Source organism: Thermobia domestica, chromosome 9 (assembly GCF_964235325.1).
Source record: "Thermobia domestica chromosome 9, izTheDome1.hap1.1, whole genome shotgun sequence".
Lineage (NCBI taxonomy): Eukaryota > Metazoa > Arthropoda > Insecta > Zygentoma > Lepismatidae > Thermobia > Thermobia domestica.
Genome location: NC_137462.1, coordinates 176,080,841 through 176,093,797, shown reverse-complemented (window position 1 = coordinate 176,093,797; position 12,957 = coordinate 176,080,841). Strand labels below are relative to the sequence as shown.

At 34.0% G+C, this 12,957-nt stretch overlaps 1 long non-coding RNA gene across 2 annotated transcripts in view; it reads right to left on the bottom strand.

Moving 5' to 3' along the window:
* Positions 1-1,428: 1,428 nt before the first annotated feature.
* LOC145694208 (uncharacterized) overlaps positions 1,429-12,957 on the bottom strand; it is a 263,832-nt gene continuing 252,303 nt past the window's right edge. For both annotated transcript variants that reach the window (XR_014132960.1, XR_014132959.1), the window contains exons 2-4: positions 10,293-10,354; positions 9,823-9,874; positions 1,429-2,162 (exon numbers count right to left, since the gene is read on the bottom strand). This is a non-coding gene — a long non-coding RNA (uncharacterized LOC145694208). The remainder of the gene's footprint in view (positions 2,163-9,822; positions 9,875-10,292; positions 10,355-12,957) is intronic.

Below are 12,957 nucleotides of genomic sequence, written 5' to 3'. Positions count from 1 at the left end.
TTGTTAACTACAAGCATACCTTATTTTGATCTTGAAGCTTTGCTGGCGTCTACTATTAATCCAATGTTCTCGGGATTGCTGCCAGAGTAGGTGTTGCTGTGCTGAGCTTTCGTTACCATACAGCGGCAACATTGGATTAATACCTTATTTTGTCTGTTATTTATCGGTTTGTATTCGTTTTCATGTTTATATTGTATGCTTTTTTATTCTTCACTTGTAGTATTTGTGTTTGTTTTCTTTTCTTAAAAGTATCATTTTTTTTCTTTCCTTTTTTATCATATTGATGTACACTTGTATTTTTTGTTGTATATCACCGTAACTTTTGTGCTCGATTGATTGTATCTTTTTCGTATAACCGAATGTATTTCCTTGACAAGGGTTAGGTGGTAGAGCAGCAATATGCTGAACCTCGTCCGCTTGAATAAAGCCTTTTTCAATTCAATTTTTGAATATGTCACTCAATTTCAGAAAGCCCCACTGTGTGTTGTAATACTCCAAATTTCGCCACGCGCAGCACAGCGGAACATAACGTTCCGGGTAGGCCGTCTTTGAACAAATGACCCTACATTATTTGGGTTTGGGCACTATAGAGATCAATTGAAACCAGACGATGCATTTGGTTTCTATCACTTCTGGTTTTAACAGGAAGATAAGATACAGGAAGATAACAGGTGATACCTATTCGTGGGGAGCCGGAATCCATATAAAGTAATTCTCACTATCTCTTATCCCTTTTAAGGAGTTTGGTTTACCAAAAACTCTTCTGTATATGAGTACTTATTATAGCTGTCCGTGGGGCCGCGGTGGCTCAGTGGTAGAGCGTTCACCTCTGGTGCTTGGGGTCCCGGGTTCGATCCCAGCCCCCTTCAAGTGAACTTTGTGGTGGACAAACACCGCGTGCGTGGGTTTTCTCGGGGTTCTCCCGTTTCCTCCCATTTTTTTCATTCCATAGTTTTATTCATTACTCATCATCACCGTCTCCTTTGGCATAACCGTAAAACTCAAAGATTTCATTTCATTTCATTTTCATTTATATCTGTCCGTGTGTCCACATGTTCATACGAGAGACACAAAAGCTCAGGGACTACTTGACGGATCACCATCAATTTTAACCAGGATGTAGAGAGTCAAACGCTAGGAATTGAGTTCGTTTATAGAGGTGATCCGTTCAGTTAATCACAAGATATGGACATTTAAAAATCAGTTCCCTGTGTATTCCTATTAGAGTAATTACCATCCTTACTTGATAGACTACCCACAGTGCTGTTGAGATTAGCGGGTTAGTATAATGATCAGGATAGCTACAAAATATTAGTCTGTCTGTGAAATACAACGTTAAAATGAAATTAAATTACTTCCCACTGGACAAATCTAAGGACTTAAATATTTTATATTTTCAAATAGTCATTTATCTTAAAGTATGCTTTATTTAATTCGAGCTAAAATGCTGTATTTAAGGCCTGGCGTGGTACAATTTAGTTTGTTAGGGAGTTTGGTTTACCAAATCCCAAACCAATATCTTCACATCTGCACTTGTTTCCTCTGATAACTATGAACAGATGGATGGAAGGACAGACATATTCACTCTACAAGACTTCCCATACTTATCATGATCAGTATAATTTGGAAGTTTAAGAAAAACACCTGTCGATTGGTACTAAAAGATTAAGTAGGAGGTGGAGTGAATATAGCTAGTATGGACAAATATCTTCCATTTAACATGCGCCATAACCTCTTTCTTTTATCTCGGGTCTATAAAGTTTTATGGAAAAAGTGGCACAATACTGTAGTTCAATGTAAATGACAGATAAGTTACTGCGGGTGTACCAATGGAAACTTCATGGGCATACTAAACTTGTAATTCATAACATTAATAGTTGAGAAGTCCATAAGGAAATCTCTTATTAATAAATGCACTTCGCCAACCTACAGTATGTTCTAGAGCTGTTACAACTTGTAAAATATATATATATATATATATATGTCAGAAAGCCATTCTTCCACACCACATACGTATAATAGCCGCTTCATTTTCAAACTTCTTCCCGTGATTATGCTGTTTTAACTTGAGGGAATAAATGGAAGTTTCTGGGACAAAACCATATCAGCATACATCTCTGTCGGTGTTAGATCTTTCATCTGGAAGTGTTCGCACTTGCTACCTGCAAAATTTAGAGAACACAACCAGTATCAGTGACATTGCCCTGTACTTTGGCACACATACTGCTAAAGCTTTAGAGCACAACATATTACAAGCACAATATTTTTTTTTACTCCTTCTATATCAGGGTAGTAATTATTGAACACTTCCCTTTAAAAGAACTTGCATTTGGGGGGGAATATCTTTCGTCTGTGACCTTAAAACCTCGACAGGGATGCACATTTTTTTTTATTAAACTAGCCTTTGCAGTCAGAACATTTTATCGAATTTGTGAATTGTGATATGCATGTGTATCATTCGAAACCCTGCTTAATTCTGAAGATACTGACGTACGTACCATAAATCTACGATAAATAGGATGTGAGCAGGAGTTTAAGTGATTATCTTCATATCTACTAAGCATACATCAATAAAGCCTGGCAAAAATACATATGTATAGTCTAAAACATGTAATATTCTTTTGAGTACATTCGGTGCACATACTTGATCCTAGCAAGATGCTCAGACTGCTATAAACATACTTTTTGGGAAAATTTCTCGATTTGTTTCTGATTTCCCAAAATTTATGAATCGTGAGAGATATGGTATAATTCAATAGTTTGATTCACTCTAAAGACAATAACTACAGGAACCATGAATATGAAAGTGTTTAGCATACGAGCAGTAGCTTCTAAATGGAAGTCTAAAATTTCCTCTTAAAACTGGTAATTTTAAACGGATTAAGAACTAAAGTCTCAGATTTCATAATAGAAGAATATTAGAATCTTTTTGCTTAGATTTACAAGAATCTGTTATTAGATCTATTTTCTAATTTAGTCCTCAAGCCACAGGAAACCAAAGAAGTCAATTTCTAACAAATTGTACCCAAAAAAAATTAAAATATCATTTTCAAGAAAATTACCTTACTTAAAAAAAATATACATGACTTAGAAGAAAAGCATGGAGGGGGTACGACGCTCTCATGTGCAATCACTTAATTTATATTGTAAAGTGAGGATAAATTTCACAGTAAGGGAGATCGCACTGTGGCCAGATCGGAAAGAAGGAAAGAGGATGGTTAGTTGCAAATGAACAGAGAGTTGGTAACTTGGCAAATAGATTCTTCAGTTAAATAAGTACGTGCGTACATTTCCACAAAAGTTCGGTATATATTGATAGGAAGATTGTAGTGTCAAATAATCAAAAAGTGATTAGTATCAAAGCTAACGTAGCATCAAAACTAGTGTACGTAGTTTACAACCAGCTTGGAAAATTACACCCAAACTATGCAGGTTCTTCATCGTATATCCAAACAAGACAAATTGCACAATCATGAAGTAAGAATTGATCACACAGGCATTCGTCGAACACAATAATAGTACCAAATCACGCATGCGGAATAAGTAACATATTTGCGCATTAGGTATTTCTGTAGGTATGTTAGCCTCGCAGTAAAGACGGACCAAAGAGGCCGAGACTCCTCTACGACCTCTGAAATTTTCAGTTGTTGGTTGGAATGTAGCCCCTATACACAGCCTCTTTTTGAGAGCAAACTCAAGTCAGCCCCTCAAAAACTGATGTCGGCTTCTTCTGCTTTAGTACTCTGGCTACTGGCCTGAGGTAAATGTTTGTTTCAATGTGGTTTAATAAGTTAAGTGAATGTCTATTTCATGGCTGTTTATTCTTTTGGTATTGCAGTTTAAACTTAGGTTTTCATAGTACCGATATTAAGTAATATATCGTATCGTAGCATATAATGATCGCTTTCCTTTTATCGTGTTTCTAAAACATAATTCTACATTTTCTTCATCACATCAAATTGTTTCTGCAATGTCACAATTCGTTAGCAATCTTCCTTACCCTTCTAGGAGAGATTATGAAAAACAAGTTTTGAAATATGGCCACCTCTAAGAGCACAATCACTGTCAACAACGATTGTGGGTCTGGTATTGTATAGAAGGTACTCAACCATACATTGCATCAATTCTTAACAACATTGCTTCAATATTGGCTATTTTATACTAGGTTTTTTAACTGTGGGCCAATTATCCTTACTTTACCACATGAGAAGTGGAGAATTTATAAATTGATTGTTATCAGTGTTTTTGCCATACTTTTCTTCTTTATAAGCATGCATAAATAGATTTTTTTTAAAAAAGTAATTTTCATGAAAACGGAATTTTCTTTTTCTTTTTCGTTTTACTTTTATTTATTTCGATGTAATTTTTAAATTTTGAATATAATTGTGCTGTCTTAATTTTCTTTGGTCCCTTTTTCTTCGTCTCTGGGACTTCTTCTATCAGCTATTATATAGTCTATGGCTATATGCATATATAGCTACATATGTAAATAGTCATATGCAAGTGTATAATCATGTGTAATTAGTTTTGAAATTGCTGAATGTTTACTCATTGAAACAGAGATTTTTAGCTGCTGTCACAAAACTAAGAAAAGCGTCAAATCAAAAAAAAGAACTAGAATTTTTTAAAAAAATTTATTTATTTAAGTGACCTCGTACACTCTTTCCTGCAAAGATGTATATACTCGTAGACGCATTGTTTGGGACACATAAGATATACAATTATTACACCTATTTTTACTTTCAATTACAAGCTTATTATTTTTCTTCAACAATAAATGTTTTTGGTATATGATGATGTTTTCAAGGACTTGCTCCTTTATTTCGTAGTTGAAAAAAAATATTCAAATAAATCGCTTCATTGAAACGATGGCACAACTGAAACTCAACAAGGCATGGGCATTGCCTACTAATAAACACTTGCTTCTGCCATTGGTATTGTCTTCTATTGAGCAGAAGCTTCGGAATCCAATCTAAGAAATGAACTGACCTCAAAATACCGCCTTGCTCTCGGAAACGTTTCACATCGTTACTTTATGAACTTTTATTGAGCAGAAGCTTCGGAATCCAATCTAAGAAATGAACTGACCTCAAAATACCGCCTTGCTCTCGGAAACGTTTCACATCGTTACTTTATGAACTTTTAAAATTAAAAAACAACAACAACAACAACAACAACAACAACCACAACAACAACAACAACCACAACAACAAAACAATTCCAAAAGAAGAAATAAATGACTCAAAAATTGTTGACTAGAAAATGTCCAAAAACTTAGATTTTATTATTAAGCCATATCAATTATGTAAGACAACTATGCTTATAATTCTGATTTATGTTTACCGCAAGCTCACATTACGGTAGAACAGAACCAAGGATCTTTTCTCACCCGAAGTGAACACATAATCATTGACATACCGTTCCTCCTACTTCTATAGAGAAACACACAAAACTTTGAAGATAAATTTATACACTTCTGGTTGGAAATTGCATTCTGAAGGACAAGTCAATCTTCTACACAGACGGATGTCTCATACAAGGAAATTTGTATACTTGAAAGAAAGAAAAAAATACTGTAAATTACGTATGTCAGTCTCAATGCTTAGTGTGCACACCTATCAAGATATATTTAATCAACCCTATTTTCTCTATTTTTATTTATTCATTTATTTTTGTTTTACCATAAAAATGTGTTGAGTTTTCACAAACGTGATTGGTCAACCAACATATAATAACAATTTACCAACACTTCGTATGGGATTATTCGCGAAAAATTGTACCATGTAATATGAAATAAATGAAAAAAGAAAGAAGACATTTCAAATTTAGATCAATAGCTTCAGTCATGTTTCATCTTAATCTCTGAACTGAACAAGCATTAAAAAAAAAAAAAAAAAAAAGAGTTATGTATGTGCAAGATCTCTTTTTTAAGATGAACGACACCTAGTTGAAAAGAGAGGATTCTTAATGGCGGATAAAAACTGTTTGTTATCTGTTTATCTAAGTGCGAAGAATTTCAAGAGTCCAATCATGCAAGAACGCTTGCGACAAATAGTTGAGAAAACACTTCACTTATTAGATCCATTAACTTTTTTCCAATGGATGACAAGTCATGGGAAAACTGAAGAAAAATGGCTTTTAAAAAAGATATATATATATATATATATATATATATATATAAGTGTGTGTGTGTGTGTAGAAGTTGACACTAAACGCACTAATAGTCCTCCAGTCTCTAAAGTGGTTTAAAAATCTGAAACCCTGACAAGAATGCAAGCAAGGAGGGGAAGGGGGATACCCAAACTAGATATGTCAGTTAGTGATTATCGCGCAGAAGAACTGTCACGTCCAACATATTCGTACGTAAGCAACAGAACTTTTCCACCTGTCCAAAAACAGAAACTTCAAATCTATTTCACAACTCGTTTCGTAGGCTATATCGCTATTATACATGCTACACAATTAATGATGTTCTTTTTTTAAAAAAAGAACTGTAAAAAGGAACATAAAAATTATTAGCCAGTTTGGGTAAATATAACTAGAGGGGCTGAATCTCTCAGAGCACGCACGTATGCACACTCGAGAGTTGTTGAGACATGAGAATGGAACGGGCTGCCTGCCCTTGCTCCTAATCGGGTGAATTAGTTGGGTTGAGCATATGTGTGTGGGATAATGTTCTCTTTTTTTTCATTATTAATTTTTTGGAGACTGTGATCTTGGGAGAAGGGTAGTAAAAAAAAGAAATGAGGGGAAAAGGGAGAACTTAGACTCGATCGATAACAAACATCAGGTTCACACAGCGAAAATATTAAGTCCAACTTAACGATGGATGGGCGGAACTCATTTTATGTTGGATGGCAGCTTCAGTCATACGAAGGGGCCAGATGTTTGTTTTTCTTGTACGGGTGCCAAGAAGAAAAGAGATGCTGTTTTGACTCCTCCCCTCTCCTATGATCTTCCTCGTTTGCTGGAGAAAGCGCTCAACTGACGAGAATTTGTTGACAATAATTCATTCTAGAATCACATAATAATAAAACACGTCTACTAAGTCAAGCTCCTGTCATTGAGAATTGAAAGAATAAAGCCAAGTGGAACAAGATTCCTTAACGAGAATGAATGATGATATATTAGGTGAAACAGAGAAAGAGAGAGAAGGGAGTGTATAAAACGCTGCATGAAGTTTATCTTGGAAGTTTTGCATTTCACATATTAACATCACTGCAGGTTACTACACGTCTATCCAGTTTTTTTTTTTTTTTTTTTTTTTATTTTAAGCAATCAAAAACTCTGTCTTGTCCTGGTTCAGTATATTAATGACCTTCGCTAGTATATAGTCAAGGTTGAATACCGAAAAACAAATATGTTCGTTTTTTTTCGCTGGAAAACATTTAAAAATAATAACATTAAAAACTAACAGCCTGATTAAAAAAAACCGTTCAATACCAGAACTTCTAACTAAGACTAGGCGATATTTCAATGTATCAATTAGTTAAAATTTTTAAATATTAAAATATAGAAAAAAATACTGATCGGTATTTTTTCTTTTTTTTTCCTTTCTTTTTTGAATGTTCGAAAATTTTCTTGAATGAAAGTGATGTCTCATTTCGGAAAATTATCTATTGTTAATGCTCTGTGTCGTCTCGTCTCGTCTCATGAATAACGCTATGAACTACTATACCCTTTGACATTTCTTTAGTATTGCCTACAAGATGATGTAGAGATTCTCGGTGGGGGGCACTCGGTAGAACCTTTCTTCCCTTTCCCCTGGTAGTGTGCTCGCCGAGATACGTCATCCCTCATACGTGACGGGCTAAATTACTATAGATACCGAAAGCTCAGTAATCCAAATCCTAAATCCTAAGATGATGTAGACCTAATGCACCATTTCGTAGTACGTTACAAAAGGCTGCTACTTCCATATTTTGATCTTGTCAATCTGGTTGTTGTCTGTTGTTATTTTAATGCCATTATTGTGTTGAGCTGATAATGTTAATAATGTATGAAAGTAACTTGGGGAAAGTGAGGAATGGCGTAATTGTGGCCGCGAGTGCATGTAATGTGTGATTGGTTTTCGATTTATTTACAAAACATTTTTTGTAGATTTTTAAACATTTAGTTGGACTATTAGTATCATAAAGCAAATTAACTGTGCTGAATTAATTATTAAAATATTGAAGGTGCGACCAAAGTAAATCACAACTATAAATAAAATTACATTACAAATGACAATCTAATTATTTAATTGCTATATCTACTTAATTATCATTTAATTCAATTATCTTACTTTATCACTAATAACAATCAACTTAACTAATTGTATGTTTGTGCCAATAATTATTATAATTACAAAGGAACAATTTATAACTTTAATTTTCAAGAATTAAAAACAATATTTTCATGCAAATGACGATGGATCATACCGTGCATCATAAAGATTTACCGAGATTAATATAGTCAATTAAAGTTAAAGATCAATTCAAGATTGTGGACAACTAAGAGCAACCACTGCCATGCTATTACAAACAACTATAATAACATGAATTCCTCAATATTGAGGTGAGTTCCAAGTCGTAGCCAATATAGATGACATATCTGTGACACCGTATGTATCTCTATGGTATATAAGTAATCAAATTTCTATCTAAACCACATTTAAAATACAAGGTCTGTCTAGAAGGTAATATATTTTACTGTGAAGCGACTGTACGTTGCAGAGCGCTCTATCCACCGGAATCGATTGTGGTGTGAGTCGACTACCGAGTGAGTTGTTTGCTCAGTTGTCTCCGAGCTCTTGGAGGTGAAGGGCAGGCGATTTCGTAAACCTCTATTTTGTCTCTTTTGCAAGTCGCGATGCAGCGCTCACTGGAACAAAGGTGTGCGATCACGTTTAGTGTGAAAATTTTTAAGTCTGCAGCGGAAACTTTTTCAATGGTTCAACAGGTCTTCGGGAATGAGTGTTCATCGCAAAGGCAAGTGTACAGGTGGCACAAGGCGTTTTTGGAAGGCCATGAAGAGATCGACGAGAAGCCCGCCCACGGTTATGCCGGCTAGGCTAAAGGAGACGCTGATAATGAGAAATAAATGAAATGGTGGAATGAAGAAAGTGGGAGAAAACTGGAGAACTCCCGAGGAAACCCACGCACACTGTGTTTGTCCACCACAAAGTTTACTTGGCGCGAACTGGTATCGATCCAGGAACCCCATGCACCAGAGGTGAACCCTTTACCACTGAACAACTGTGACCCCGATGGATATTCCAGTACGACCCCAAAAAGAAGAGGTAAAGTGCCGAGTTGCACATCTTGGCGCGGCTTACCTTCGCCCCTGGAAGAACAATTCACGACGTGAAAGCAGCTTGTCAAATAGAATTAAACCCACTTTCTGAACGGGTCTTCAAGGGTGCCGTCGGAGATTAGAAATCCCGCTGGCAAAGTTATATCGACGCATGATGACAATATTTCAAAAAGTTTAATGTTCAGGTATCTATTATTATTATTATTATTATTATTATTATTATTATTATTATTATTATTATTATTATTATTATTATTATTATTATTATTATTATTATTATTATTATTATTATTATTATTTAAATAAATGTGACACTACTTTCCGGACAGATCTTGTAATCAGCTAGAAAGATGATGAACGTTTTAAAAATACAATAGTTGCAAAATATAGAAGTTATAACATTTGAAATGATTACACTGAATTAGAAGATAAATTCGGTGCCACATATAACTTACAATAATTTCTGAAGCTGAGTCAAAATTCTAGGTTTGAGTTTAGAAATGTTTGGCAATCGAGAAAGTCACTTACTTGATTATCTGTATTCCAACAGGTGTAAAACAGGTTCATTTCTGTGCAATTGCTGAAATAAATAAGACAACAACATCATAACTGCATGGCGATTGTATCTTAGGTTAAATATTAAATTCAATTAAACTTAGCGAAGAAATAGCTATTAAACGAAAAGGAGCATCGACTAATAAAATGTAATATTTCTACTGGAATGAAATAATTACTTAAGAAAAATATAAAGTGAAGTAAGTAAATAAAGCATTAAAGTAAATAACACATGAATGAGAAATTTGTACATAAATAAACAAGTATATGTGAGTAATATGAAAGTAATATAGATTAATATAAACGTATAAATACACTATCCACTAAATAATCAATTATAAAATTCCTATCCTACGCTAATTTAACTAAAGATATACTTACCCAGAATCTAGTCTACTTCCCGTATCCTACTCTAATTGAACCTAATCTAAATTAAGACTTACTGTATATCCAGTGACGGCGACGTCTAGTAGGCCTATACCACTCTGGAAGATACTTCAGTTAGCTGAAAAAAAAGAAAAATATAAAAATATTAAAAATATAAAAGAAAAAAAAGAAATCTGAGAAATGTATATGTATTTGTAATCCTTATCATAAGTTATGCTTTACTCAACCGTTGTTCTAGTAACAACTTTCTTTTGTAGCTTAACTCTTGTGCTAAAAAGTTATTTGTAAATTCTATTGTTATGATGTCGAATCCTGATATAAATTAAGATTACGGTAATTTCTTCTTTTCAGGAATTAGCTTAAGCTCGTGGAATGTGACATCTCTTCAGCGAACTTGGTTGACAGATCGTAATCCAGGATACGATCAAGAGAGGAGCTAAACCATAGTTTAACGCTTTATCCAGTGTAAAGCAGAATTGAAACTCATTTTATCCAGTGTATACCTGAGCGTTAAGGGGGGACTATAGCCCCAATAGCCCTCCTTGGATCCGCGCCTAAACTCAAACTAAACGAGGTTCTTTGATCTATCTGTGTCATTGAAAAGCAGAACGTTTGTTATAAAAATAGTTTGTTCATTCGAAGCTTCATTTCTACATAGAACCAAGATGGAAGAACAAAGCAAATGCTTCGAAAGAAGAAGATGGAAGCATAAAGACTGTTTTAGATTGACTTCTATACGGAGAAACAAAATTATAACAAAAAATATGAGCCACTGGACGTGGAATCGTACATTTCTTTCCGGTGTGTTTGGAAATGATTTTCTTTCCTCCTAAACATACGCTTAATTCTATCATGAAAACCTTTTTCGAGTGCAAATGGTCTTTCTCTTAAGCATCAGATGAAGCAGACCATATAGTCAGAGTCGCTTAACTTGAATTTGGTATTGTGAAAAGAGCACTCCTTAAACGTCTATAGGTTTGTGCCGAACTGTAAATGCATTGTATGTATCTTCCCGAAACTCCGTTCCAGTACCCACAAAAACAAATTATTATCGTCTTGCGTGAGACATCCTGGTAACCATTCTTACAGCAGGGTGTTTAATAACAGTAACTACAATTTGTGCCACATCTTCTGTAACAAGGAGGTCATTACCTAGATGAGCGGCCAGCTTCGAGTAGGATTCCATATGCTGCTTAATGAAAAGCAAAGAATAGCAACATGTCACAGTCATATTTATTTATTTATTTATTTATTTATTTATTTATTTATTTATTTATTGTCCTTCAACGAAGAATTGAATCTCCAATTACAGAAGGTACATAATATAGATAATTCATATAATAAATATTATACATAATAGTAAGTATAATGACTCTGACAAAATTCCTATAAATATCTGACAAAGACAATAATAACTATCGTAAGAGTATAAACCGTTAAACGTGAAGAGTATTACAAATAAAGAAACCAATAAAGGTGAAATAATTGCTTTACACATGTATATGCAAATACATGTATTCACATTCTAATACAATATATTTTTCAACTTCTTTGTATACAGAGACAGAGGTAATGCCAAATCTAGATCTTTGTTTAATACTGATATAGTATTAAACCTACTGCACATTCTATATAATGGAGAGCCTTTATACATTTCAGTTCTTGGAACATCTACAGTCAACAGATATCGCTTACGTAGATAGCCTGGTCTAGCATTGAGTCCAATTTTTTGTAAGAAATTACTATTGTCAACATAAGAATTCATAATTTTATAGAGAAATAATTGTTGAAAAAACTAACGTCTGTTACTCAAACTAACATAGTTAAATTTATCTAGAAGGGTTTTATACGATATTTTGTTTCTTATAGCGGTAGCTCCCATTGTTTTAAAATAGAGATACCTTAGGAATTTCTTTTGAATACTTTCTATTTTCTTCTGAAGAGATTTATAATATGGAGCCCAAACAACGCATGTATATTCTAGTTTGGTCCGAACCAAGGTATTATACACCATAGAAATAGCTACAACATCATTTAAATTTCTGGTGTTCCGTATAATGAAACCAAGCTGTCTATAGGCATGAAGAACCACTTCAGTGATATGGTTATCAAATGATAAATTACGTGTAATTTTTACCCCTAAATCTTTACATGTAGTAATTTCTTCCATGTTTTCACCATTAAGAGTATATGAATAACAATTAATACGCTCTTTCGCTCTTGACATGATCATAAATGCACATTTTTTGATATTAAGGTTAAGCTTATTTTCTACACTCCATTTATATACTGAATCAAGATCTTCTTGCAGTTCTATTGTATCTGTAATACACCTTACTTCTTTATATAATTTTACATCATCTGCATACATAAGGTATTTGGAATGTTTTATTGAGAACTGTAAGTCATTAATATACAATAGAAAAAATAATGGACCCAGATTTGATCCTTGAGGTACTCCCGAGGTCCAGACCTAAATCCATCTCAATCTGGAGAGTGATTGGGGCAGTATCAAGGGGAAGTATTTTTTTAATTCGAGGCGAGACGTGACATTTCATCAGTCTCGTGAGCAACACTTGATCTCAAACACTGTTCTAGTGTTAAATGATTCATGGTCATAAAAACTATAAATAGGTAGTGATTATACGTGGAAATGAAGAGCATTTATCAGTGTTTAAAAACATTCAATGTACTCCAACAGTAAATGGTTTAAATATTGTT